Source organism: Panulirus ornatus, chromosome 4 (assembly GCF_036320965.1).
Source record: "Panulirus ornatus isolate Po-2019 chromosome 4, ASM3632096v1, whole genome shotgun sequence".
In the NCBI taxonomy this organism is placed as follows: domain Eukaryota; kingdom Metazoa; phylum Arthropoda; class Malacostraca; order Decapoda; family Palinuridae; genus Panulirus; species Panulirus ornatus.
In genome coordinates, this window is record NC_092227.1 from 66,096,483 (window position 1) to 66,123,614 (window position 27,132).

A 27,132-nucleotide genomic window follows, 5' to 3' on the forward strand; every position below is an offset into this window, starting at 1 on the left:
AAATTCCACTGCAATACCTTGCCAGCTTCCATCTACCTCTTCTCTGTTTACCAAACCGTTCTCCCTGACCCTCTCACTTCCCACACCACCTCAACCAAAACACCTCATATCTGCCACTCTATCATCAAACACATTCAACAAACCTTTAAAATACTCATTCAATCTCCCTCTCACTTCACTACTACTTGTTTTTACCTCCCCATTTGCCCCATCACCGATGTTTCCATTTGTTCTCTTGTCTTTTGCACTTTATTTACCTCCTTCCAAAACATTCTTTTATCATCCCTAAAATTTAATGATACTCTCACAACCCAACTCTCATTTGCCCTCTTTTTCACCTCGTGCACCTTTCTCTTGACCTCCTGCCTCTTTCTTTTATACATATCCTGGTCATTTGCACTATCCTGCAAAAATCTTCCAAATGCCTCTCTCCTCTCCTTCACTAACAATCTTACTTCTTCATCCCACCACTCACTACCCTTTCTAATCTGCCCATCTCCCACCTTTCTCATGCCACAGGCATCTTTTGCACAAGCCATCACTGATTCCCTAAATACATCCCATTCCTCCCCTACTTCCCTTACATCATTCGCTCTCACCTTTTCCCATTCTGCACTCAACCTCTCCGGGTACTTCCTCACATAAGTCTCCTTTCCAAGCTCACTTACTCTCACCACTCTCTTCATCCCAAAATTCTTCTTTTCTGAAAACCTCTACAAACCTTCACAAACATATCTGCAAAACTTGGATCAAGTCAGATTCAAACATCATGAGGTTATGGTAGTATTCACTGCAATGCATACAATACATAAATAATAAAAGTATTTCTACAATCTACGTTTTATAACATCATTCACTCTATATGTCAACATAAATACAGCTCTATATAATCCAAACAAGCTCTAGGTATACATTTTGATCAAATATATAGGTATTCTTCCTATTCATTTACTATTTTCAAGATTCTTACACCACAATTAATTCATATCAAAGTTTACCCTCTACTTCAATACCCTGCCCATTTTACAGGAACTTAAAAATGATGGAGTTACTGGTGCTAAACCTAAAATAAAATCCCACACCCTATACCACCTCTGAAAATCGAAGTGATGCATTCCTGAAATTTTCATTATCTAAAAACGTCCGTGAACTAGAAAACTAACAATGTATAACTGATTAAATAAGAGGTGCTACACCTGTTGTACCTAACCCAGAATCACCTCTAAACAAGGAAAGAAATCTAGTAGTACGATTTCGTCAGAATCTATCAACTAGAACTGTGCGTCCATTAACTAAAGAAAAATACCTGACATCAATTGAATTCCTTGTTTAAAGATAAGCAGACAAAAGACATAATTCTCTTGCATATTAACTGATTATAATTTTACGTCACATAAATAATTATTCGAAAATTTAGTCACAATTTCGTCTGTATTGCAGTTAACGCTTTGCAATGGTTGTAAGTGGTCTTTTTCTATAAGCAACGCCGTTCCTTTACCTTCGATTGCGAAAACGACTTTTGTTAGTCGTTCTAGAATAATCATGACTTTTTTTGATATGCTGTCCAGTGTACAGCATATTCCCTCTTAGCCAGACTTTACAACTGTGAAAGACTTACTCTGCCAATGTTTACACTAACACAACACCACATGTTACAAACACTAACTGGAGGTTGTGTAAAAGATGCAGTATTGAAGAAAAATACCAAGAAATTATAAACTAATTAAGAATTATATAATAGGATTTAAAATAATCAATCAATTTTCTAAGACTTTTGATTATGTGCATTTCTAAGAACAGGTAAAAAATCTAGTACATAACTCAAGCACATCCACTATTTACAAACTGCAAACTTGACGAAGGAGCTACGCACTAGCAAAATTATCTTTGGCACTGTAGAGACTACCGAAGTAAACTATTAATATATGATAGAGTTAGTGATGATTATGGGTTACCTATAGAAGATTAGAGAAATATAATATTTAATATATAAGAATAACCAGATAATATCAGACAGAAAAGTAATCAATACATTAGATACCTGGATACTATAAAAAACACTGAAGACCAATTTAGATTGCAAGAAGAGGTTCTACAGAAAGCAAAACTAAAATACCCAGTTATTATCAAAAGTTTTTACAAAATCTTAATGGGTAAGACATTAGAAAAACACTGAATTCCAGCCATCTTGCATGATTCCAATTTATAAACGTTACCAAAATGAACAACCACTTTTTAGAGTATAAAAGTTGTATTTAGACAAATACTAGGAACATAATACATGCACAAGAGGAGAAGTATGTGCCTCAGATATGGAATCAGGAATTATAGGATAGACATAATGAATGAAAATGGAAATGAACAATTTGGAAGAATATGACAGGGAATGAGAGCGGAAAGAAAAGATAAATGCGTTAAAGCGAAAGAAAAATCCCCCAAGGACACAAAAATAGAATTCTATAAATTTCACAGATTTTCAAAATAAGTAATAAATCAAAAGGTAAAGCTGGGAAAGTAGAAATGTGGAGAGAAGAGATTGGAGATTAAAAGAGCTTAGAAATATATCAGATTGGGAGGGTATAGAAAAAGAAAACGGTAATAATACCCAAAGATTATAACAGGCCAAGTAATGCTGTACATGTGGACAACAAATAATTTACCATTAGATGAGAGAAATAGCCTCCAGAGGTGTAATAAAAGTTGTGATTTATGCGAAGCAGAAAAGGAAGATTCACAACATTTGGTGTCCGGAACATCAAAAGGTAAGAAGGAGGGGGCAATAATCCCAATGTAATAACGAGATAATCGGGCATTTCTTGACTAGACATGAAAACGTAGGAGCTGTGAAAGAACAAAGGAAAAAAGGCAACAATATAAAATAAACACTTGAAATATCTATACAGGAGCAGTCCATGGTACAGTAAATCTGATGCATAAAACAGAAAGAGGGAGGAACCATTGCAAAAGCAAAACCTCTTTCAGTTACAAGTGAACTGATGCACAAAAGCTGACCGTAAGTTAAACATAAAATGACTTGCACAGTACTGAAATCATGTCAATCAAAAATCTATAAAAGTCATGTGGGTATTTTGGATCACCATTATTTTGGTTCATTTCGGAAATTTTCAGGTTTTTGTTATACAGTGAAGATATTGGTAATATCTACGAAAGCGGATGAGCGATTTAAATTGATGAAGTTTTGTTCTGGAATAATTCATACCACCACAGTGTAGATAATTTGTGAGAGAGGCCTCTATGTTTCTTTCTTAAACGAAATAAAAAAAGCATTAAGATCGTGTGTCTGCAATGAAATTACATTTCCTTTTAAGGCATTTTGTGACCAGAGTGGGAAATTCTAAAACCCTGAGAGGAAAAAATACTATCAGACTCGGGCAGCTCCTTAGCGCTGTGGGTAAATCAAAAGAGCATTCTAGAATAACACAAAATTCAGCGTAGAATAGCTATCAAAATTAATTTTCTACAGTATTAATCCGTGTTTGAAGCCAGGAAATAAATTAAAGATACACAATGTGCATTGTAATAATAAGTATATGACAAAAGAAATATATATATATTTTTTTTTGCCCCTGTCTCCCGCGTTTGCGAGGTAGCGCAAGGAAACAGACGAAAGAAATGGCAGAACCCACCCCCATACACATGTATATACATACGTCCACACACGCAAATATACATACCTACACAGCTTTCCATGGTTTACCCCAGACGCTTCACATGCCTTGATTCAATCCACTGACAGCACGTCAACCCCGGTATACCACATCGCTCCAATTCACTCTATTCCTTGCCCTCCTTTCACCCTCCTGCATGTTCAGGCCCCGATCACACAAAATCTTTTTCACTCCATCTTTCCACCTCCAATTTGGTCTCCCTCTTCTCCTCGTTCCCTCCACCTCCGACACATATATCCTCTTGGTCAATCTTTCCTCACTCATTCTCTCCATGTGACCAAACCATTTCAAAACACCCTCTTCTGCTCTCTCAACCACGCTCTTTTTATTTCCACATATCTCTCTTACCCTTACGTTACTTACTCGATCAAACCACCTCACACCACACATTGTCCTCAAACATCTCATTTCCAGCACATCCATCCTCCTGCGCACAACTCTATCCATAGTCCACGCCTCGCAACCATACAACATTGTTGGAACCACTATTCCTTCAAACATGCCCATTTTTGCTTTCCGAGATAATGTTCTCGACTTCCACACATTCTTCAAGGCTCCCAGAATTTTCGCCCCCTCCCCCACCCTATGATCCACTTCCGCTTCCATGTTTATATATATAAAAAAATATATATATATATATATATATATATATATATATATATATATATACAGAGGTATAAGTTTGTTGAGTATTCCTGGCAAATTATATGGGAGGGTATTGATTGAGAGGGTGAAGGCATGTACAGAGCATCAGATTGGGGAAGAGCAGTGTGGTTTCAGAAGTGGTAGAGGATGTGTGGATCAGGTGTTTGCTTTGAAGAATGTATGTGAGAAATACTTAGAAAAGCAAATGGATTTGTATGCAGCATTTATGGATCTGGAGAAGGCATATGATAGAGTTGATAGAGATGCTCTGTGGAAGGTATTAAGAATATTATGGTGTGGGAGGCAAGTTGTTAGAAGCAGTGAAAAGTTTTATCGAGGATGTAAGGTATGTGTACGTGTAGGAAGAGAGGAAAGTGATTGGTTCTCAGTGAATGTAGGTTTGCGGCAGGGGTGTGTGATGTCTCCATGGTTGTTTAATTTGTTTATGGATGGGGTTGTTAGAGAGGTGAATGCAAGAGTTTTGGAAAGAGGCGCAAGTATGAAGTCTGTTGGGGATGAGAGAGCTTGGGAAGTGAGTCAGTTGTTGTTCGCTGATGATACAGCGCTGGTGGCTGATTCATGTGAGAAGCTGCAGAAGCTGGTGACTGAGTTTGGTAAAGTGTGTGAAAGAAGAAAGTTAAGAGTAAATGTGAATAAGAGCAAGGTTATTAGGTACAGTAGGGTTGAGGGTCAAGTCAATTGGGAGGTGAGTTTGAATGGAGAAAAACTGGAGGAAGTGAAGTGTTTTAGATATCTGGGAGTGGATCTGGCAGCGGATGGAACCATGGAAGCGGAAGTGGATCATAGGGTGGGGGAGGGGGCGAAAATTCTGGGAGCCTTGAAGAATGTGTGGAAGTCGAGAACATTATCTCGGAAAGCAAAAATGGGTATGTTTGAAAGAATAGTGGTTCCAACAATATTGTATGGTTGCGAGGCGTGGACTATGGATAGAGTTGTGCGCAGGAGGATGGATGTGCTGGAAATGAGATGTTTGAGGACAATGTGTGGTGTGAGGTGGTTTGATCGAGTAAGTAACGTAAGGGTAAGAGAGATATGTGGAAATAAAAAGAGCGTGGTTGAGAGAGCAGAAGAGGGTGTTTTGAAATGGTTTGGTCACATGGAGAGAATGAGTGAGGAAAGATTGACCAAGAGGATATATGTGTCGGAGGTGGAGGGAACGAGGAGAAGAGGGAGACCAAATTGGAGGTGGAAAGATGGAGTGAAAAAGATTTTGTGTGATCGGGGCCTGAACATGCAGGAGGGTGAAAGGAGGGCAAGGAATAGAGTGAATTGGAGCGATGTGGTATACAGGGGTTGACGTGCTGTCAGTGGATTGAATCAAGGCATGTGAAGCGTCCGGGGTAAACCATGGAAAGCTGTGTAGGTATGTATATTTGCGTGTGTGGACGTGTGTATGTACATGTGTATGGGGGGGTTGGGCCATTTCTTTCGTCTGTTTCCTTGCGCTACCTCGCAAACGCGGGAGACAGCGACGAGGTATAAAAAAAAAAAAAATACATATATATATATATATATATATATATATATATATATATATATATATATATATATATATATATATATATATATATATATATATATATATATATGTATTGGAAAGGATCACAATTTTGCGCGTGATCAAGATATTCCTATGAGTCCACGGGGAAAATGAAACACGAAAAGTTCCCAAGTGCACTTTCGTGTAATAATCACATCAGGGGAGACACAAGAGAGGAATATAACAGTCAGTTGATATACATCGAAGAGACGAAGCTAGGACGCCATTTGGTAAACATGTGATTGTCCAATATATATATATATATATATATATATATATATATATATATATATATATATATATATATATATATATATATATATATGCATGCAGGAGGGTGAAAGGAGGGCAAGAAATAGAGTGAATTGGAGTCATGTGGTATACAGGGGTTGACGTGCTGTCAGTGGATTGAAGCAAGGCATGTGAAGCGTCTGGGGTAAACCATGGAAAGCTGTGTAGGTATGTATATTTGCGTGTGTGGACGTGTGTATGTACATGTGTATGGGGGGGGGGGGGGTTGGGCCATTTCTTTCGTCTGTTTCCTTGCGCTACCTCGCAAACGCGGGAGACAGCGACAAAGTATAAAAAAAAAAAAAAAAAAAATATATATATATATATATATATATATATATATATATATATATATATATATATATATATATATATATATATATATATATATTCCTATGAGTCCACGGGGAAAATGAAACACGAAAAGTTCCCAAGTGCACTTTCGTGTAATAATCACATCATCACGGAGACACAAGAGAGGAATATAACAGTCAGTTGATATACATCGAAGAGACGAAGCTAGGACGCCATTTGGTAAACATGTGATTGTCCAAACATGTTTGAGCATACATTGGTGGGTTTTCTGTATATGCTAAACTAAAGCTTGTTTCCTTGTCTATAGATCATGCAATCTAAAAATGGTAACACCATTAATTTCATTTTCTACAGTAAATTTGATGGAAGGTACTAAATTGTTAAGTAAGGGGAGAAATATATGTGACTGTATTGTTGACTGGTTGGTAAGGTTATTTAATGTATGTATGTCTCATGGTGAGGTGCCTGAGGATTAGCGGAATGCCTGCATAGTGCCATTGTACAAAGGCAAAGGGGACAAAGGTGAGTGCTCAAATTACAGAGGTATATGTTTGTTATGTATTCCTGGGAAAGCATATGAGAGGGTATTGATTGAGAGGGTAAAGGCATGTACAGAGCATCAGACTAGGGAAGAGCAGTGTGGTTTCAGAAGTGGTAGAGGATGTGTGGATCAGATGTTTGCTTTGAAGAATGTATGTGAGAAATACTTAGAAAAGCAAATGGATTTGTATGTAGCATTTATGGATCTGGAGAAGGAATATGATAGAGTTGATAGAGATGCTCTGTGGAAGGTATTAAGAATATATGATGTGGGAGGTAATTTGTTAAAAGCAGTGAAAAGTTTTTGTCGAGGATGTAAGGCATGTGTACGTGTAGGTAGAGGGGAAAGTGGTTGGTTCTCAGTGAATGTAGGTTTGCGGCAGGGGTGTGTGATGTCTCCATGGTTGTTTAATTTGTTTATGGATGGGGTTGTTAGGGAGGTGAATGCAAGAGTTTTGGAAAGAGGGGCAAGTATGAAGTCTGTTGTGGATGAGAGCGCTTGGGAAGTGAGTCAGTTATCGTTCACTCATGATACAGCGCTGGTGGCTGATTCATGTGAGAAACTGCAGAAGCTGGTGACTGAGTTTGGTAAAGTGTGTGAAAGAAGAAAGTTAAGAGTAAATGTGAATAAGAGCAAGGTTATTAGGTACAGTAGGGTTGAGGGTCAAGTCAATTGGGAGGTAAGTTTGAAAGGAGAAAAACTGGAGGAAGTAAAGTGTTTTAGATATCTGGGAGTGGATCTGGCAGCGGATGGAACCATGGAAGCGGAAGTGAATCATAGGGTGGGGAGAGGGCGAAAATTTGGGAGCCTTGAAGAATGTTTGGAAATCGAGAACATTATCTCGGAAAGCAAAAATGGGTATGTTTGAAGGAATAGTGGTTCCAACAATGTTGTATGGTTGCGAGGCATGGGCTATGGATAGAGTTGTGCGTAGGAGTGTGGATGTGCTGGAAATGAGATGTTTGAGGACAATATGTGGTGTGAGGTGGTTTGATCGAGTGAGTAATAATAGGGTAAGAGAGATGTGTAGAAATAAAAAGAGTGTGATTGAGAGAGCAGGAGAGGGTGTTTTGAAATGGTTTGGTCACATGGAGAGAATGAGTGAGGAAAGATTGACCAAGAGGATATATGTGTCAGAGGTGGAGGGAACGAGGAGAAGTGGGAGACCAAATTTTAGGTGGAAAGATGGAGTGAAAAAGATTTTGAGCGATCGGGGCCTGAACATGCAGGAGGGTGAAAGGCGTGCAAGGAATAGAGTGAATTGGAACGATGTGGTATACCGGGGCCGACGTGCTGTCAATGGATTGAACCAGGGCATGTGAAGCGTCTGGGGTAAACCATGGAAAGTTCTGTGGGGTCTGGATGTGGAAAGGGAGCTGTGGTTTCGGTGCATTATACATGACAATTAGAGTCTGTCTTTAGCTAAGGGTATCTCTAACAACTTCTGTCGCTGGACATTTCACTTTTCCGCTCTGACGGTACTAAAGCTGTCTCTCCCGTTGACAAAGCAACTCTTTTTCCCGTTTCTACTCGAACCCCTCCTTTGATGACTTACATTCCTTCACCCCCTGATGCTCGTCTTTACTAATCCGATGCCCCTTCTCGTAATCTCTTTTCGGACTGTCCGAAAAGCGCTTCTTTGGATACAAGCAAGGCTTATGATCCTGATGGTATCCATTCCCGTGTACTGAAAGAGTGTGCCTTTGAACCTGCACCTATGTTTGCTCGTCTGTTCCGTTTCTGTTTGAGAACCAAAACCTTTCCTTTTCTTTGGAAGCATGCGTTGATACATCCCATCCCAAAGAAGGGTGACCGTTCTAACCCCTATGAATATCGTCCTATTGCTTTGACATTCACCATTTCCAAAGTCTTTCAATCCTTCCTGAACTCCCATACTATTAAACACCTCGAAAATCACAGTCATCTCTCTGATCACCAGTAAGGCGTGATCCATTGGTGATATTCTTTTCTATCTTACTAATGTCTGGTCATCATCCCTAAAAGATTTTGGGGAGTCATATGTAGTTGCCCTTGACATATCTCAGGCCTTTGACAGGGTGTGGGATCGGGTTCATCTCTCGGCTCCCGTCTGTCTTTTGGCTTCCCTCCCTCACTTTGCTCCGTGTCCAACTCCCTCTCCGGCCGATCTATCTCTGTGGTTGTTGATGGCTCAGCCTTCCCCTTTCTTTCATCAACAGCGATGTTCCTCAAGGTCCTATCCCCTACACTTTTTCTCCTTTTTTCAACGACATTTCTTCTCCTCCACAAATAATCCAATGCATCCATACTCTGACGACTCAAACGCTGACGACTCAACACTGCATTCATCCACATACTTCAGTTCAGCTTCCTCTTCCCTAACTAGACCTACATCTCGTCTTGACAGCCTCGTAAATAAACTCAGGCTTGGTCTGAATATCTCAGTGGGGAACGCAGAATCTTGTTAAGTTTAATGCCACCAAGACCCAGTTTCTATCCATCTCTCTATCGAAAACTCCTCACAACCCCACATTACAGGAATAGCTAAGTCTGCCTTTAAGAAACTAGGTATCCTGTTTAGATGTCGAAACTTCTGAGAGGTTGCTCCATTTATACAAGGGATTGATTCGTCCTTGTATGGATTACTGCTTTCACATTTAGGGTGGTTCTATCTCTGCATCTTTGAGTCGAAAGTGATCCACCTTACAAACTGTCCCAGGCCTGGGACAAACGTGACCCCCTTGCCCTACCCCGCAATGTTGGTTCACTTTCCCTCTTCTATAAGGTGTCACTTTGGTTTTTGCTCCCGAGAGCTGGATGCTTGTGTGCCCACACCACCAGCTAGACCACTCAATACTCGACAAGCTGCTCTGTCACGTGATTATTGTGTGGCCATCAGCAACTCAAGAGCGGGCCGTTATGATACTTGCCTCGTTCCCTACACGACGAAGCTTTGGAACTTTCTATCCTTTCACGTCTTCCCTAGTAACTACGACCTGGCACATTTTAAAAGACAGGTCTTTCACTTTCTCAAAAATTCATAAATTCTTTCCCTTGTCTTTTCTTTTTCTGAGTCATAATACTCTCTACACTTCAATGAATGTCTATCCTTGATGTGGACTTTTGTCCGTGACTGGAGCTTTCAACATGAAAAATACAAAAGTGAGCAGAACAACAGGTAGTTTGCCAGTTCTGAAGCACCAGGGGCCGGTGTTTCAATGATGAATCGGTTTTTTGGCATGATATGATGCTACATAATCACTCAAGTGACCGTATTTTCTTGAGTTAAAAGTAGATATTTATAACGATGAAAAAAGATTATAGGTATTCGTTGTAGTAGCAAAAGAAAAAACTACAATATTATATTCTATTCTACATTTCATCCACCGTATAACACTTTTCGTCACTGTTTTTGTTCATCGTTGTTCCACGTTAGATGTACACTTCTTTTTGGTAATCTTATGTTCAGGATAAAAAAAGAAAATCAAAAATTCAAGAAATATGCTGGTGAGATGGAGACATAGCTACCAACCCATCACGTCTCTCAGAACCCTGGGTATGAATCCACCTCGATATGTCAGTAGCAGGGAAGGGGCTTAGTTGATTATAAACAAACTTAATTTTCCAAAGTATGAATCCTGGATAGAAAAATATTTTTCACTCACGAAATTACACGAATGAAGTACAAGCTTATGCTCTAGACTAGACAATACTCTAATGCACACACCTATAACTATTAACTGAAAACGTAGTTGAGTCAATCTTCTTATGTCCAATAGAGGGTCACCACATAATGCAAGGTGATCACTCACTTCGATGAATGCAATTTCCTTCCACACTTACTCGAGTATTCAGCAAATAAGCAGAGCCAATCCTCTCTCCCATCATATGAGTTACCAGTTAATTTTACTCTGAAAAATGTATAAAAAGAATTAGACGATATGATGTGATAGCTTTCTGTTCCCATTTGATACTGTACTTTCATTGTTAAACACATTACATTCGTCTGAGTAGTTACAATAAATTATATTTTCATCCAATTTTAGCAACTACCCTTAGATGAGTAGGTGAATTATCCCAGAGCAATCTTGTATCATGATATTTACTAAGGAACTGATGCCACACTACATAATTCCAATTCCTACTACCTTTACGGCCAAGCTCGATAGTTAGTCTATGAACCTCATTTTAAATGGTCCGCCTCCAGATCAATCGCCATTTTTCTTTTAATGACACTAGAAAGAATTTATATTGTACACAGATTTCTTATAAGAAATATACGAATTTAGTAATCTTAAAATTAGTATAAGATTCTATGCATTAAATTTTACTTTTTGAATAAGTATTGTTGCTTTGTATTATATTGATAATGATTTGAGCGGTGTGATAAAACTATTGCACGAGCCGTAAGAATGATGTGTGTCAGTGAATGATTTCCCAGTGGAGGTGTAGGTGGGGCCTGCAAAATAAGCTTCATTGACACTGCTGGTCCTTTCCTACTCTAGAGCTAATCAGTGTTGGTGCTATCAATAGATCAAGGTAAGTTCAGTACATAATGTCTATTCCAGTGAACCCAGGCTGGATTGTAGCTGTAAGGACTTGAGCGACAAAATCATTGAATCTGGTAATTTTTGGTCTGGATGTTTATTAGTAATCATTCATTGCAGATGGGAAGAAATGCTCTCTAGTTATTTTCTTTTTAGCAGTGTTACACTCATATTGATAAGTATTAAGAGGTAGCAAGACCTGTTGGGACCCAGACTAACTAAAGCCTATCACGGGCGTGGACAGCAGGCAGGCGGTTGCCATACTGAAACTCCTAGATCAGCTTATGATTTTAGGCGGTCGCAGCAACGTAATTTACCATCCCACGGCACTCTTCCTCTGTGCTGGTGTTCACCTCCTTGGCATGAAGAGGAAGTCAATAATTGATCGATCTGGTTGAGTGGACTTTCGTCTAGCTACCACCCTTTCTCCAGCTTATGCGGGATGCTTTGATTATTATGGCGGTGATCTAAATAATCTGTTTCCCAGATAAGTTGTATATAGAATGATAAGCAATTTGAGTAACTTCGTTTTACAGTGGGAGGAAATGTTTTAGAGAATATATTAAGATTTGTAGAGGATTACTCCGGCCATTGATGATGACAGCTGAACCATAGGTGATTTCTCACCTGTGGATAAACCTTGTATGATAGTTGAGGGTGTTAAAGAGATGATGCCCCATAAGTGTAAAACTCTCTCCCCTTATGGTACAAATAGTTGATTACATTTCATGAAAATAGTGGCCAAAATTATTCCTGTAGAACTAAGACAGAACATCAACATCGTGGCAAATTGAAAGGATGGATGAAGAAATGTAATGCAAGGAGAATTAGTTAAACAAAAAGCTTTTGATTCCACTCTGGTTTACAGAGAGGTGGGGGATGAACCACCCCGTATGTCTGAGCATTGCTTCTTATAGTATATGAGCAAATAAAGCCCATGTAGATATGAGGTAGTTGCTTGCATTGAAATATTGAAGGCATTTATGCAATGCCCTTAGCTTCAGGGATTATGCCCAACACGTTTATGTTATTACAGTTAGTATCATTATATTTGACTGTCACTACTTCCCAATTCTGAGATGTTGCACTGATCTGAATTGTAAGGGCAAATGAGTTTATTATGAAAAAAGAGAACAAGTCTTAGAAGGGAAGGGAAAGTGGCGAGTCATATAGGAAGATTGCTGGTAGACTTAGTGCTGAGAAGTCCATACTGGTGATCAGACAGAAGGTAATGGGATTTAAAGTGAGAGGTGGGAGCAATGAGGTAATACTTGGAGGGGTTTGAGTGGTCTACTTCCTTAGGGATTGGCTGCATTGAGTTTTGTTTCAAAGAGTAAGGAAGAGTGTTGAATTTTAGGTGAAAAAAAAATAGGTAAACAATTGAAGCTAACTCAGAGGCACACTCCTTTAGGACTGGGAGATATGCCACCTGAGCCATACACCTTGTCCACATGGAGCTGGTAGAGTAATTGGAAGAACTTGTTCCAGGAGAATGTAGAATATGGCTCAGGTTCCGTGGAAGGAGATCAGAATAGAGGCATAGATGTTGCATCATCCCAAGGTCAGTTACAGAAAAATGATATCTAAGAAGTGCGGCTCATAAGTTGGAAAGTTAGCGATAGATTCATAAGGTTGTAAGAGAGGAGGAAGGTTGAATTACAAAAGTTTTAGTTGTGTGTATAGCTAAGGACCAAAATGATTTGTCAGTACAAGTCATGTCAGCTCACTTTATGTAGGGAAGGTGTACAAATGAAAGTGGGATGGGTTTCATGGGAAAGGAAGAGTTTGATGATCTGGTACACTCTTTCTTCAATGCGAGGATTCAAAGGTATGGGAGCAGGAGCAATCAAACCATGATTAGGGTTAGAAAGAAGATGGGAAGTAGGACTCCAGCTGGGCCATGATTACCTCTGCCTTGCATTCAACTCAACTTGATGCATCTCAGCCAGAGAAACAGGATCCATACTAGGGAGTATCATGAAAGAAGCTGCGTGGGAATGACTGCTGAGCTTTTCCAGAGTGCAAGTAAGCATTTTGAAGTTGAGATGGAAGGTAGGTACACCCAATTTAAAGATATGTAATAGAAATCAAATTATGGTTAAAGGACCCCAATGGACCAAAAGATTGTATGCGAATAGTATATCCACCAATGACAAAACTTTCCAAAGGGTCCAAAGGTAGAAATAGGTTAAGTGTATTGGAAGAGTGCTTGTGATGGTCGGGAACTCATGTAGGGCTGTGTTGGATGAAGTTGATTATTGCGTTGTATGTGAAAATTATATAAACATAAAGTTTTCTGAATTAGAACAATAATACTTAAATTTTTGTAGATTTGTATAACAAGCATCTTTATGCTGTTGCTTTTCCTTTTGTGTATCATTGTAAAATGTTTTTGTCATGTCATGACATTGATCAGTCCCTTGCTTTTTTGAGGTATCACTATATGTGATTTTGCCATTCTGCGAGAAACCTGCTTCTACTAGTCCCTCTTTATATGCGTTCAAAAATTGCTACTGTGTGGGTGTGTGTTGTAGAAAGTGCACCAAAACTTCAGTGAGGGTTGGGGAATGGAGTAACTGTGGACCCTGGTTGGATTGCACCAAGTTCCTATCTGTGGATCAGTCTTACAGTCACCATCATTGTGTGCTGATATGTGCTACTTGTGTGATTTAGATATACCTGCTATTGTGATTTCCCTGCAGCCCGCTGTGTTTGTGTTGGATGATATGGCATACAAATGTCCAGGAACTGCTCCTACCCCAGAGCCTTCATTTAAATGGAAAAGGGCGTGTCTGACCTTATTTGTAGCAGAATAGTGTCCTAGATTTATGAAATGACATGTTTGTTATCCTGTTTTAATTCCTTTTGTGCTTATTTGATGAAAATCTTGTTGAAATACATTCAGGACATTACATCCCACGCTGCTGCACATGGCCCATTTTTTTCTATGTTTAATGATTTGCACTATGTGATTTCTCTGTGTATGAGGTTTTTGCAGACCATGACTTACGAGTGAGTCATTCTCACAGTTACACTGTTGTGTATTGATCTGTGCTACTTACTTGATTTGGATATACCTACTATTGTGACTTTTCTGCAACCCACTGGGTTTGTATCTGTTAATGTGGCATATGAACATCCAGCAACACCTCCTACCACAGGACCAGTAGCTAAATGGAAGAGAACCTCTCTGACTTTATGTATTTTCATCAGAAATAATATCCTAAACTTATTAGATATTAATGTTAATATCCCGTGTTATTTCATAGTGTACTCCTATGACGGGACATATTTCAAAATGTTGCACTCGTCCCATTTTTCTCTGTTTAATGATTTCCTATATGAGCTTTCTCTTTGTGCAGGGTTTTCGTGGAACATTACCACCACATACAGTGAGGGGTTGGTGTGTCTTATCTGGTATATCAGTATCCTAAAACTCAGGGCCTAAAACATTTTGTATGCTCTTCCAAACATAGAGATGAACACACATTTCTTAACATTCCCATCTCATCAAAATGGGACTACCCGGCTAATCCTCCCATCATCTTAGTACAAGCAATGTACACTTATTTTCAATACATAAGTTATCTTGCCACCTTCTGTCTACACAATTGTCTTTTAATATAATCATGGTAGAGTCCAACAAATCTATAGCCCCAAGTCCCTGGCATCATGGGGTACTAAGAATCTCCGGGTTTCCACCAGACTTTACTGCCAGTGAAAGGAAGGGCTCAGGGAGGCCGCTTTCTGATAGACCTTTCTCTTTATCTCTTCACTATACCAACATTTGCTGTCTCTTGTAACCTTTCTTCTGTTGAACGCAATCTGTCCTCTACCACTCCAAATATCTTACTTCTCTCTGATGTTCTCACTAGCCAGTTTTCTTATCCAAATGTAATCTTCACTCATTTCTGTCTCAGAGGAGATGTCTCTGCTTATTCCAACATCAACACACCTTTTTTATTCCATGGGGACTCTTGAATCCCAAAACTACGATATTATGTGGCTCAAGGTCTACCTCCCAACTGCCACTTTTTTCATTTGTTCCACATATTTCATTCCTAATTTTACAAATTCTATATCTTCCTTCGACCATCGAAACTCCTGCCATGGGACTGTGTCATCCTCTCACCCACAAGGTGAGATCCTCTACCTAGGGGACTTCAACATTCACAATAGGGAATGGTTGAATTCTCACATTTGGTAATTTGGGGGTGGGGATGATTGGAGCCCTCATGTTCTCCATTCTCAGTAATCTAGAGCAAATTATCTTCTATCTTTCCCATACTCCTGACTCCTGTTACTACTCCTCAAGAATTCTTGTTCTGTTTTTCACTTCAAAGCCATCCTTCTGTGTAGTTACTGTCTTGCCTCCAGGTTGATTTGTGTGATGACACGATCATGAATGTATCTATTTTAATGGCGCCTTTCCTCCAGCAGCACCTTCTGAGCATGAATATTAACACAACAGAACTGACTGGAATAGCTTAAGAAAATCCTTTTCTGAATTTTCTTGGGTAGATCAGTCTCTTGTGTAGTGATGCTTTTGTCTTTGCCAAACATGTAGAAGAGGTTATTGTTGTTGGAATGGAAGCTGTTATCCCCTCTACCTCTTATGACCTCTTCTTCCAATCCATGGCTCAACCATTCCTGTTCCGAGTCCATTCAAGCAAGGGATTGGGCTTGAAAAAGCCCTCCTTCCACCAACTTCCAGTCAGACCTTATCACTTCCCATAACAGTTGCAAGTGTGTTATCTGTGAGGCAAGTCATTCCTTTATACAAAGGAAGTGCGATAACCTCTCCTGGTCATCCACTGGTAGGCCTTTCTGGTCTTTTGCTATGTGCATTGCTTACAACTTCTGTTGCTCTACCTTTCCTTCAATTTTCCATTCTGGTGATACTATATCTGTCTCTTCTATGGACAAAGCAACTCTTTAGTTCCCCTTTAACTCCACCCTGTATGACTTAACAGTCCATCATCTCTTGTGCTCCTTTTACTAATCTTTACCCTTTCCTTTAATCTCTGTCCAGACTGTCAGAAAAGTGCCTCTATCTCTCAACACAAGCAAGGCTCATGGTCCTGATAGAATCCATCCTCGTATACTGAGAGAGAGAGTGCTTCAGAACATGTGCCTGTGCTTGCTTGTCTTTTCAGTTTCTGCTGTGATATTCTGCATGCATTGGTACATCCCAATCCTAAGAAGGGTAACTTTTCTAACCCCTTGATCTATCATCCTGTTGCTGTGACATCTCCCATTTCCATAGTCTTTGAATCCCTCCTCAGCTCCCATCCTTAGACATTTTGAACCTCAAAGTTTTCTCTTAGATCATTGTAAGGTAAGATCCACTGGTGATATTTATTCTTATCTTATTAATGTCTGGTCATCATCCCTGAGGGATTTGGGGGAATCCTATGAGTTGCCTTTGACATGTCCAAAGCTTTTGATGGGGTGTGGCATCTGGGTCTCATCGCTAATTTCCCCTCTTTGGGCTGTCCTCCCTCACTTTGCTCCTTAATATCTAACTTCCTCTCTGGCTAATCTGTCTCCTTGGTTGCTGTTAGATCAACCGCTCCACCTTTCTCCATCAGCAGTGGTCTCCCTCAGTGTTCTGTCCTGACCCCGACACTTTCTCTCTTTTATATCAACAATTTCTTGTCTTCCACAAATAACCAAATGCACTCATATGCTGGCAACTCATTGTTGCATTCCTCCTCTTTCTTTAACTCTGCTCCTTCTTCTCTCTCTTGATATGCATCTTGTCTCGACCCATCTTCCGCAGTAAAGTCAGACTTGGACAAGATATCTTAGTGGGGTAGATGAAATTTGGATAAGTTTAATGCCTCCAAGACCCAGTCTCTACCCATCTCTTTATTAGAAATCCCTCACAACTTTCCCCTTTGCATGGTCTTTAATTTTACCTCTTGATCTGGTGTACATACTTGGTATTTCTGTAACATCAACTCTTTCAGGGAACCCCACATTACAGAAATAGCTAAATCTGCATTTAAGAAACTTGAATGTAACAATGTTGTATGGTTGTGAGGTGTGGGCTATGGATAGAGTTGTGCGCAGGAGGGTGGATGTGCTGGAAATGAGATGTTTGAGGACAATGTGTGGTGTGAGGTGGTTTGATCGAGTGAGTAATGTAAGGGTAAGAGAGATGTGTAGAAATAAAAAGAGCGTGGTTGAGAGAGCAGAAGAGGGTGTTTTGAAATGGTGTGGGCACATGGAGAGAATGAGTGAGGAAAGATTGACCAAGAGGATATATGTGTCGGAGGTGGAAGGAACGAGGAGAAGTGGGAGACCAAATTGGAGGTGGGAAGATGGAGTGAAAAAGATTTTGAGTGATCGGGGCCTGAACATGCAGGAGGGTGAAAGGAGGACAAGGAATATAGTGAATTGGATCGATGTGGTATACTGGGGTTGACGTGCTGTCAGTGGATTGAATCAGGGCATGTGAAGCGTCTGGGGTAAACCATGGAAAGTTGTGTGGGGCCTGGATGTGGAAAGGGAGCTGTGGTTTCGGGCATTATTGTATGACAGCTAGAGACTGAGTGTGAACGAATGGGGCCTTTGTTGTCTTTTCCTAGCGCTACCTCGCACACATGAGGGGGGAGGGGGATGGTATTCCATGTGTGGTGAGGTGGCAATGGGAATGAATAAAGGCAGACAGTGTGAATTGTGTGCATGGGTATATATGTATGTGTCTGTGTGTGTATATATATGTGTACATTGAGATGTATAGGTATGTATATTTGCATGTGTGGGCATGTATGTATATACATGTGTATGGGGGTGGGTTGGGCCATTTCTTTTGTCTGCTTCCTTGCGCTACCTCGCAAACGTGGGAGACAGCGACAAAGCAAAATAAAAAAAAGAAAAAAAAAAAGAAACTTGGAGTTGTGTTTCGATGTCAAGATTTCATTTGTTCTGAACAATTACTCTGTTTATACAAGGGATTAATCTGTCCTTGTTTGGAGTATTGCTTTCACTTTTAGGACAGTTCTAGCTTTGCATCCTTACTTTACAGGGTTGGGTCAAAAAGGGTCCAACTTATTAACTTTCCTAGGCTAACTTCAAAACTTGACCTGCTTGCCCTCCGCAGCAATGTTGGTTTACTTACCCTCTTCTATGGTTGATACTTTGATATTTGCACCCAAGGGCTGGCTTGTATGCCCCCACTACTAGCAATACCATATGATACTCAGCAAACTGATGCATCACATGAATACTGTTTGGCCATTGGCAACTCAAGGGTGGGCTGTTTTGATAACTGTTTCTTTCCATACATCTTGAAGCTTTGGAACTCTCTACTCTCTCATGTCTTTTGCAGTAACTATGACCTGGCATATTTTAAAAGACAGGTTTTACACTTCTTCTAAGACTCATAAATACTTTTCCTTATATTTTCTTTTTCCCTTTCATTAATCTCTATTTCAGTTAAGGCTGAGCCTTGATATGGACTTTTGCCCTTGACTGTAGGCTCTAGTGTAAAAAAAGATAATTAGAATGAAATTGAAAATAAGATACATTGTTGCAGGGTTTTTGGTTCACTTGAATTTTTTAACTTGGCTTTTGATTGTATCACTGGTGAGTAGATTAGGTAAGGGGGTCGGGAGGGTTTGGGACATTTTTTCTGACCGTTTAGGGAATGATTTTTGATGATACACACTTATAATCATTGAGAACACTCCTCAATCCCACCTCACTCCAGTGTGCAAAGTGAATGATTTTGAAGGGCTTATAAGTTTTATTGACATAGTTTACATTGTAACATTTGCAAGGAAATATTATTTACAAACAGTGCTCATCATTCTAAACTTCTAAATAGAAGGGCAAATGCTTGTAACTAGCATGGTAACTAATGTGAAATAAGGTTGAGTTAAGCTGTGCTGTAATGAACACCAGCTAATAATTCTCTGATTACTTGTAGGATTTATAAGGATTTATACACCAGCCTAATATTTTTTTTCTCTGTGATGTTTACTACTTTGCCTGTTTTCTTCAGTCTATTCCATCAGCCAGATTTATCTAGCCTGTGTGTGGTCTTGCATGATCAACAAGTGTAATTCCATGACTTTTCATAACCCTTAGTTTGTGACATACCCTCCAGAAGGACCTCTTGACAAGCTATGACATGCTTTCCCTGAAGCCACACTGTTTTGAATTATACCTAGGAGGACTGAAGATTCTTGCCCTTATTTGATTTCCCAGTTGATGTGTAGTTCCAGTTCTGGTCCAGTAGATGTTCTCAGAAACCTAACAACATAACTGGAAAAAAAACTGCATCACAGTCACCCATATACAGAGGAGTTGCTGTAATTTGTGGGTCACATACCAGAAGTCTCGACAAAGCATCAAATTATGAATTCAAGTTTAGTTGCTTTGAATGGGAGTAATTTAAGTGGAGGCCAAAAAAAAAAAACATGTATAAACTGCTCTTAATTGGTTTGATAAACACTGAACATTGTACATAATACATCAAAAAATACAGTAAATAAACACAAGGAAAAACTTGATGGTTCAACTTATGTAATGAATCTTGACACAGAATCATTGTTAGTTTGGTCTACTTTCTACAGTGGTCAGTTATATGTCTCAAGAGAATTAATTACTCATTTTGTCCATGATACCCAGGTCCTCAGAGCACTTCATCATTACCAAGCCATTTTTTTTTTTTATTTATTTTTATTTATTTGCTTTGTCGCTGTCTCCCATGTTTGCGAGGTAGCGCAAGGAAACAGACGAAAGAAATGGCCCAACCCACCCCCATACACATGTATATACATACACGTCCACACACGCAAATATACATATCTATACATCTCAATGTACACATATATATATACACACACAGACACATACATATATACCCATGCACACAATTCACACTGTCTGCCTTTATTCATTCCCATTTTTTTTTTTTATGAAACAATTATTCTTACCAAGTTTCCTTGAATTTAGTAATGGAAAATATATGTAAACCTGTGCTGAGGATGTTGCAAGTCCATTCTAGGCAGACGTAGGAACTTGCCAACAAAACATGCTACACTAGAGAGCCATAGGCTTGGTTGCAAATTATGAAAATTTGATGGTGAAATTTCAAAAAAGTTATAGTTGAGATACCCATGAACTTGTAAATGCAGATTTGAATTTAATTTTTTTTAACTCAACTGAATCTAGTAGGGTGGAAAGCCAGATTTAGGCAACCATTTTCTTGCATCATTGTCTGTATATTTGATGAAAAGTTTTGTATTTTCATTTATTCTTGTAAATGATGTTCTGTATGTGTATATGAAATGTAAATAGATGTATAATGTGTATAAGAATACATTTATATAAAATCACATGTAAATGATTGTATGTATAAACTCATGACTGGGAGAAAAAATGTAGTGTGTGATATGTCTCAGTATATGCAGAATGAAATTACACCTGAAAAATGCCCATGATCATTGTATAGAGTACCCATATAAATAAGAGGCATTCATGTCTCTTGTCAGGGCCTTCCCCATCAACACTCCCTAACACCAGTTTAGAGAAAAGTACACTACCTTTTTGGGATTTTTTCAGTAATATATGAAGCAGAAACACTATGTAAGGGAAAAAAGAATTTTACTTTTTTCCAGGAACCTTTTAGATGTCTCTGATGTGCATCTAATGGTGTTTGTAGTGATCATAGGCAAAGTGTTGAAGAGTTTCGGATCTTGAATGTTTACAGTGTTATCTCTTTATGTGTATGCTATGCCTTTTGATTTTAGCTGTAGTATTTTAAAGAGTCTTCTGTGCTTGTTTTGCCAGTAGGGGCCAAATCCAAGTGTTGGTTTGGGGCCATGCCTTTTGGAATTTTCCAAGTATAAATGGTGATATTTGCCCTTAGTGATACCGCAGGCCAAATCCTCTACCTTGGGGATTTTAACGTTCACCATAGGGAATGGTTGAATTTCACCCGTACCGATGGTGGAGGGATTGAAACCCTCACGTTCTCCATTTTCAATTATTTAAAGCAAATTATCTCCCACCCTACCCATATACCTGACCACTGTGACCACTCTCCTAGTATTCTGGATTTGTTTTTCACCTCTTGTCCTTCCCATTATGAATACACAATCTCGCCCCCAATTAGTTCATCTGATCACACTCTCATTGATGTACCTATTCTAACAACACCTCCCCCTCCAGCAGCCCCTTCCAAGTGTAAGCACTGGCACCTGAACCAAAGTTGAGTGGAATAACTTGTGTAAACTCTTTTCTGACCTTCCTTTTTTGAATTACTGTCTTATGTGGTGATGCTTCTGTCTCTGCCAAGTGCATAACAGAGGGTATTCTTGCAGGAATGGAAGCATTTGTCCCATCTTCTTCAAGTCATGATTTCATCCAATCCATGGTTCTACTGTTCCCGTTTTGAGGCCATTCAGACAAGGGATCAGGCATATCGGGATTGGAATAACTTTCCTTCCTCTGATTCCCATTCAGCTTTTATAATTGCCTTTAATCACTGCAAGTGTGTTATCTTTAAGGTGAAATGTTCCTATATTCAAAGGAAGTGTGATAACCTCTCCTCATCATCCACTGATGGGTCTTTCTGGTCTTTAGCTAAGGACATCTCTAACAACTTCTGTTGCTCTACCTTTCCTTCACTTTTCTGTTCTAATAGTACTATATCTGTCTCTCCTGTTGACAAAGCATCTTTCTTTAGTTCCCATGATGCTCCTCTTACTAACTCTATGCCTCCTCCCATATCTTTTTTGGACTGTCTGAAAGTGCCTGATGGCATTCATCCCCATCTACTGAAAGGGTATACCTCTAAACTTGCGCTTGCCCTTCTCAGAAGGGTGACCATTCTGACCCCCCTCTGACTATCATCCTATTGCTCTGACATCTACCATTTCCAAAGTCTTTGAATCCATCCTCAACTCCCATGTCCTTTAACACCTCGAAAATCAGTCTTCTCTCTAATCACCAGTATGGCTTCATACAGCAAGATCCACTTGTGATGTCCTTTACTATCTCAATAATGTCTGGTTATTATCCCTGAAAGATTTAGGGGAGTCATGTGTAGTTGCCCTTAACATATCCAAGGTTTTTGAGAGGATGTGGCATCGGGGTTACATCTCTAAGCTCCTCTCTTTTGGCTTCCCACCCTCACCTTGCTCCTTCATATCTAGCTTCCTCTCTGGCAGATCTATCTCTGTGATTGTTGATGGATCAGCCTTCCCCCTTTTCTCCATCAACAGCGGTGCCCCTCAAGGCTCAGTCCTTTCCCCACACTTTTTCTCTTCTTTTTTTCAATGATTTCTTCTCAAATAATCCAGTGCACTTGTACTCTGATGACTCAACACTGCATTCATCCACATCCTTCAATTCTGCTCCCTCTTCTTTAACTTGATTTGCTTCTTAACACAACTTCCTCAATAAACTCAGACTTGGACAGGATATCTCAATGGGGTAGACAAAATCTTGTCATGTTTAATGCCTCCAAGACCCAATTTCTACCTATCTCTGTATTGAAAACTCCTCACAAGCCTTTATTTCTGTTTTGACAGTTCTGTAATCCCACCTCTTGGCTCAGTGAACATACTTGGTATTACTGTAACCTACACTGTATCTTTGAAACCCCCACATTAGAGGGACAACTAAGCCTGCCTCTTAAGAAACTGGTTGTTCTGTTTAGATGTTGAAAATTCTCTTCTGAACAGTTTATACAAGGGATTGATTCATTCTTGCATGGAGTACTGCTCTCACATTTAGGGCAGTTCTAGCTCTGTATCCTTACTTGGTTGTTGAAAGCGGTCTGACTTGTAAATTGTCCCACGCTTACTTCCAAACTTGACTCGCTTGCCATATGCTGCATTGTTGGTTCACTTTCCCTCTTCTGTAGGTATTACTTTGTTTTTTGCTCCTGAGAGCAGGCTGCTTGTGTGCCCTCACCACTAGGTAGATCTTGCAATACTCAGCACACTGCTGCACCACATAATTCTTGTGTGGCCATCATCAACTCAGGAGTGGGCCATTTTGATACCTGCTTCTTTCCCTTCCTATTGGAGCTTTGGAACTCTCTACTTCCTCATGTTTTTCTCAATGACTATGACCTGGCACATTTCAAAAGACATGTTTTTCATGTCCTTCAAAGTTCGTATGTACTTTCCTTTGTCCTTTCATTTTCTGTTTCATAATTCTTTTCGTACAGGTTGAACTTCTTTCATCTGGCAACCTTGGGATCCGGCCATTGCTTGACCACAGAAAATGCCGGGAAACAAATTGACTCCAAAGGGATCCAGCTATGTAAACATATCCCCGACCCCTAGTCTTGTCGCTTCACTCCACATACATAATGCTGTGTTATCAATGATAGAACAAAACTTGAAATAGGAAATAATACAACCATTAAATCTTTCAAAGAGGGTTTTTATTACATCAGTTTACATCAGAAGTACCACCAGATGGAGTTTCCTCTGTATCTTGAGGAAGGGTTTTTTGTGGTATAAGTTGCCAAAACAGGGCAGATTTGTTCACATTATACACTTGTTATGATGCTAAGTTTTCCTCTGCCATTCACTGTGCAAATTTATCCACAAACTTTGTCACAGCTTTGTGATGAGTAATTAATGTAATGAGCAACCATAGGTTGGTAGTTGGCTCTGGTTGACTTGTTACTGTTTTTATTTTATTATCATCAAGGCAGCCAGGTTGCATTGCATCATTCCCAGCCATACCTTACAGTACAAGCTTCCATGTCGTCACTACGCTTTTCTCTGTACACACTATTTGCTGAAATTCCTTATCTCCACTTAAAGTTGTGTAACCATCTTTATGAATATTCACATAGTCTAGCTTTAGTTCTTTTCAAAAAACTTTGGCCTGCTTGATAAGTATCTCCCCAGAAATGCTTACATGTTCTTTAAGTTGGAGCTTAAGCCATTTTACAAGTGCACTGTTAATTTTGTACTCCTGGCACCTTTCAGTTTTCCAAAACTTGAAACTTTTCTTGCTTTCATTTTCAGCAAAAACTTGAATATAAGAAATTAACAGGACTGTTAGTTAGCTTAGTAAACAGATTTTGATGTCTTAGAACTACTATCAGCTCCGTCGTGGTTGCAGATCACAGACTAATGGCATCAGATTCCAAGCGAGCCAGACCATGGGAGTTGCCGTACCACAGAGTGCTGGATTAGAGAGGTATACCTTGTATTTCGATTAAGGCTAAGCCTTCATGTGGACTTTTGTCCATAACTGGAGCCTTCAAAATGGAAAAAAAATAAATGGTTTATTCCATATACCATGTCGGTATGAGCTGGGAAAGATCTCTGAAAATTTTCTAATTCTTTAGTTTCAAGTGCCTTGCAGGGTGATGTTAACACACAGCAGTATCCTTTTCATGGCCAGTTAACTATTTTCTTACCCTTGAATATATTGACAGTTGTTGTATCACTGATCTATACTTGACATGCATGTTAAGACTCTTGTAGTCCTCCTTTTGATGAGATTTATGGTACTAGAAATCTTTAATACCTAAAAAGAGATGAAAAAGGAAGAGAAGACACATGGGCGTTGAAATAGTTTGCAACATCACTGCAAGCATGACATTTTATCTGGGCCTGAGACATGAAATGATGTATATGTTAACAGGGGGATGAATTTTTAAAGTTTTGTTTGTCAGAGTATCTGATATCTGAAAAAAGTATTAGATACTACATTTCTCAATATTGTCTGTAATAGACTCGTCTCTTTGAGTGTAGGGAAGTTCATTTTTCCAAATACGAGCTGACAGCATTCAGAAGAAGGAGGGCTGCATATACTTCAGTTATCTCACTAGATGGCCTTTATAGCAGGATGTAATGATTTCTTAAGGGATGTATCCTTTATGTTGATGCAATAAGACAGTGTTGAAAAACCAGTGATTAATGTGTACCATTACTCACATATACTGTATGAAGGGCATGAATGTTTCCATTTGCTTTTTGTGTGTTCTTTTGAAGGCTTAGGGATTGTGATTACTTTTCAGTGATTCATTGATTTGTAAGTTAAAGAATGTAGTGCTAGTATGTTATGGTCTGTTTCAAGCAAAGGAAATTTCTATTTTGTCATCTCTCCACTGTATGATCTTACCTTATATGAACCATAAGATTGTTTGGGAGGCTCTTCTACCTCCACAGCTCGGTCTGTAATCAAGCTGTGCCCTTGCTATTTTGGTTGTTTAGGCTGTTAGAGTCTGTGGCTCACAGGCCTATATATTGACTACCTACTGGCTGATTTGGCAGTTTTGAGTTTCAAAAACCCTTCAGTGTTGTTAAGAACAATTACTGTTGAGTTCTTTAGTGATCGTGCAAAAAAGAATTTCTCTGATGTTCTATTTTAGGCCTGTATAAGATTTTTTTACGGAAGATTCCATATTGTTTTTAATGGCTGTTGGTAATATTCTTCTCGACTTTTTTGGACCCTGGATGTATTTTTTATGTTGGCTGAGATGACCTGGGCAACTGAGGCCCTAATCAAGGTCATCCCATTAACTCTCTCTCTCTTTGAATATATATGTTATATGGTTATTTCTATTTTTTATTTTTATTTTTTTTTTTTTTAATTTTCCAAAAGAAGGAACAGAGAAGAGGGCCAGGTGAGGATATTCCCTCAAAGGCCCAGTCCTCTGTTCTTAACGCTACCTCGCTATTGCGGAAAATAGCGAATAGTATGAAAAAAAAAAGTATAGTATGAAATGGTTGCGAGGCATGAGCTATAGATAGGGTTGTGCCGAGGAGGTTGGAGGTGTTGGAAATGAGATGTTTGAGGACAATATGTGGTGCGAGGTGGCTTGATTGAGTAAGTAATGAAAGGTTAAGAGGGATGTGTTGTAATAAAAAGAGTGTGGTTGAGAGAGCAAAAGAGGGTGTATTGAAATAGTTTGGTCACATGGAGAGAATGAGTAAGGAAAAGACTGACAAAGAGGATATATGTGTTAGAGGTGGAGGGAACAAGAAGTGGGAGACCAAATTGGAGGTTGAAAGATGGAGTGAAAAAGATTTTGAGCGATCAGGGACTGAACATGCAGGAGGGTGGAAGGTGTGCAAGGAATAGAGTGAATTGGAAGGATGTGGTATACCGGGGTGGACGTGCTGTCAATGGATTCAACTATAAGGGCATGTGAAGCATCTGGGGTAAACCATGGAAAGTTTTGTGGGGCCTGGATGTGGAAAGGGAGCTGTGGTTTCGGTGCATTATTCATGACAGCTAGAGACTGAGTGTGAACGAATGGGGCCTTTGTTGTCTTTTCCTAGCACTATCTCGCACACATGAGGGGGGGAGGGGGTTGTTATTACATGTGTGGTGAGGTAGCGATGGGAATTGATAAAGGCAGACTATGAACTATGTACATGTGTATATATTCCTATGAGTCCACGGGGAAAATGAAACACGAAAAGTTCCCAAGGGCACTTTCGTGTAATAATCACATCATCAAGGGATACACAAGAGAGAAATATAACAGTCAGTTGATATTCATCAAAGAGACGAAGCTAGGACGCCATTTGGTGAACATTTGCTCCCAACTTTCTCCTTTCACACACT

General features: G+C 39.4%; 2 protein-coding genes across 5 annotated transcripts in view; one reads left to right on the top strand and one right to left on the bottom strand.

Annotated features, from left to right (window-relative positions):
* Positions 1 to 1,754, bottom strand: part of LOC139764815 (periodic tryptophan protein 2 homolog) — a 171,866-nt gene extending 170,112 nt beyond the window's left edge. The window contains exon 1 of the mRNA XM_071691767.1: positions 1,619 to 1,754. The gene's annotated coding sequence lies outside the window, so the exon portion shown is untranslated. The remainder of the gene's footprint in view (positions 1 to 1,618) is intronic.
* Positions 1,755 to 11,427: 9,673 nt separating this feature from the next.
* Klc (kinesin light chain) overlaps positions 11,428 to 27,132 on the top strand; it is a 546,457-nt gene continuing 530,752 nt past the window's right edge. For 2 of the 4 annotated variants that reach the window (XM_071695773.1, XM_071695799.1), the window contains exon 1: positions 11,436 to 11,560. The gene's annotated coding sequence lies outside the window, so the exon portion shown is untranslated. Of the gene's footprint in view, positions 11,561 to 27,132 lie in introns of all 4 variants that reach the window. The other 2 variants (XM_071695826.1, XM_071695791.1) reach the window with 2 other exon arrangements.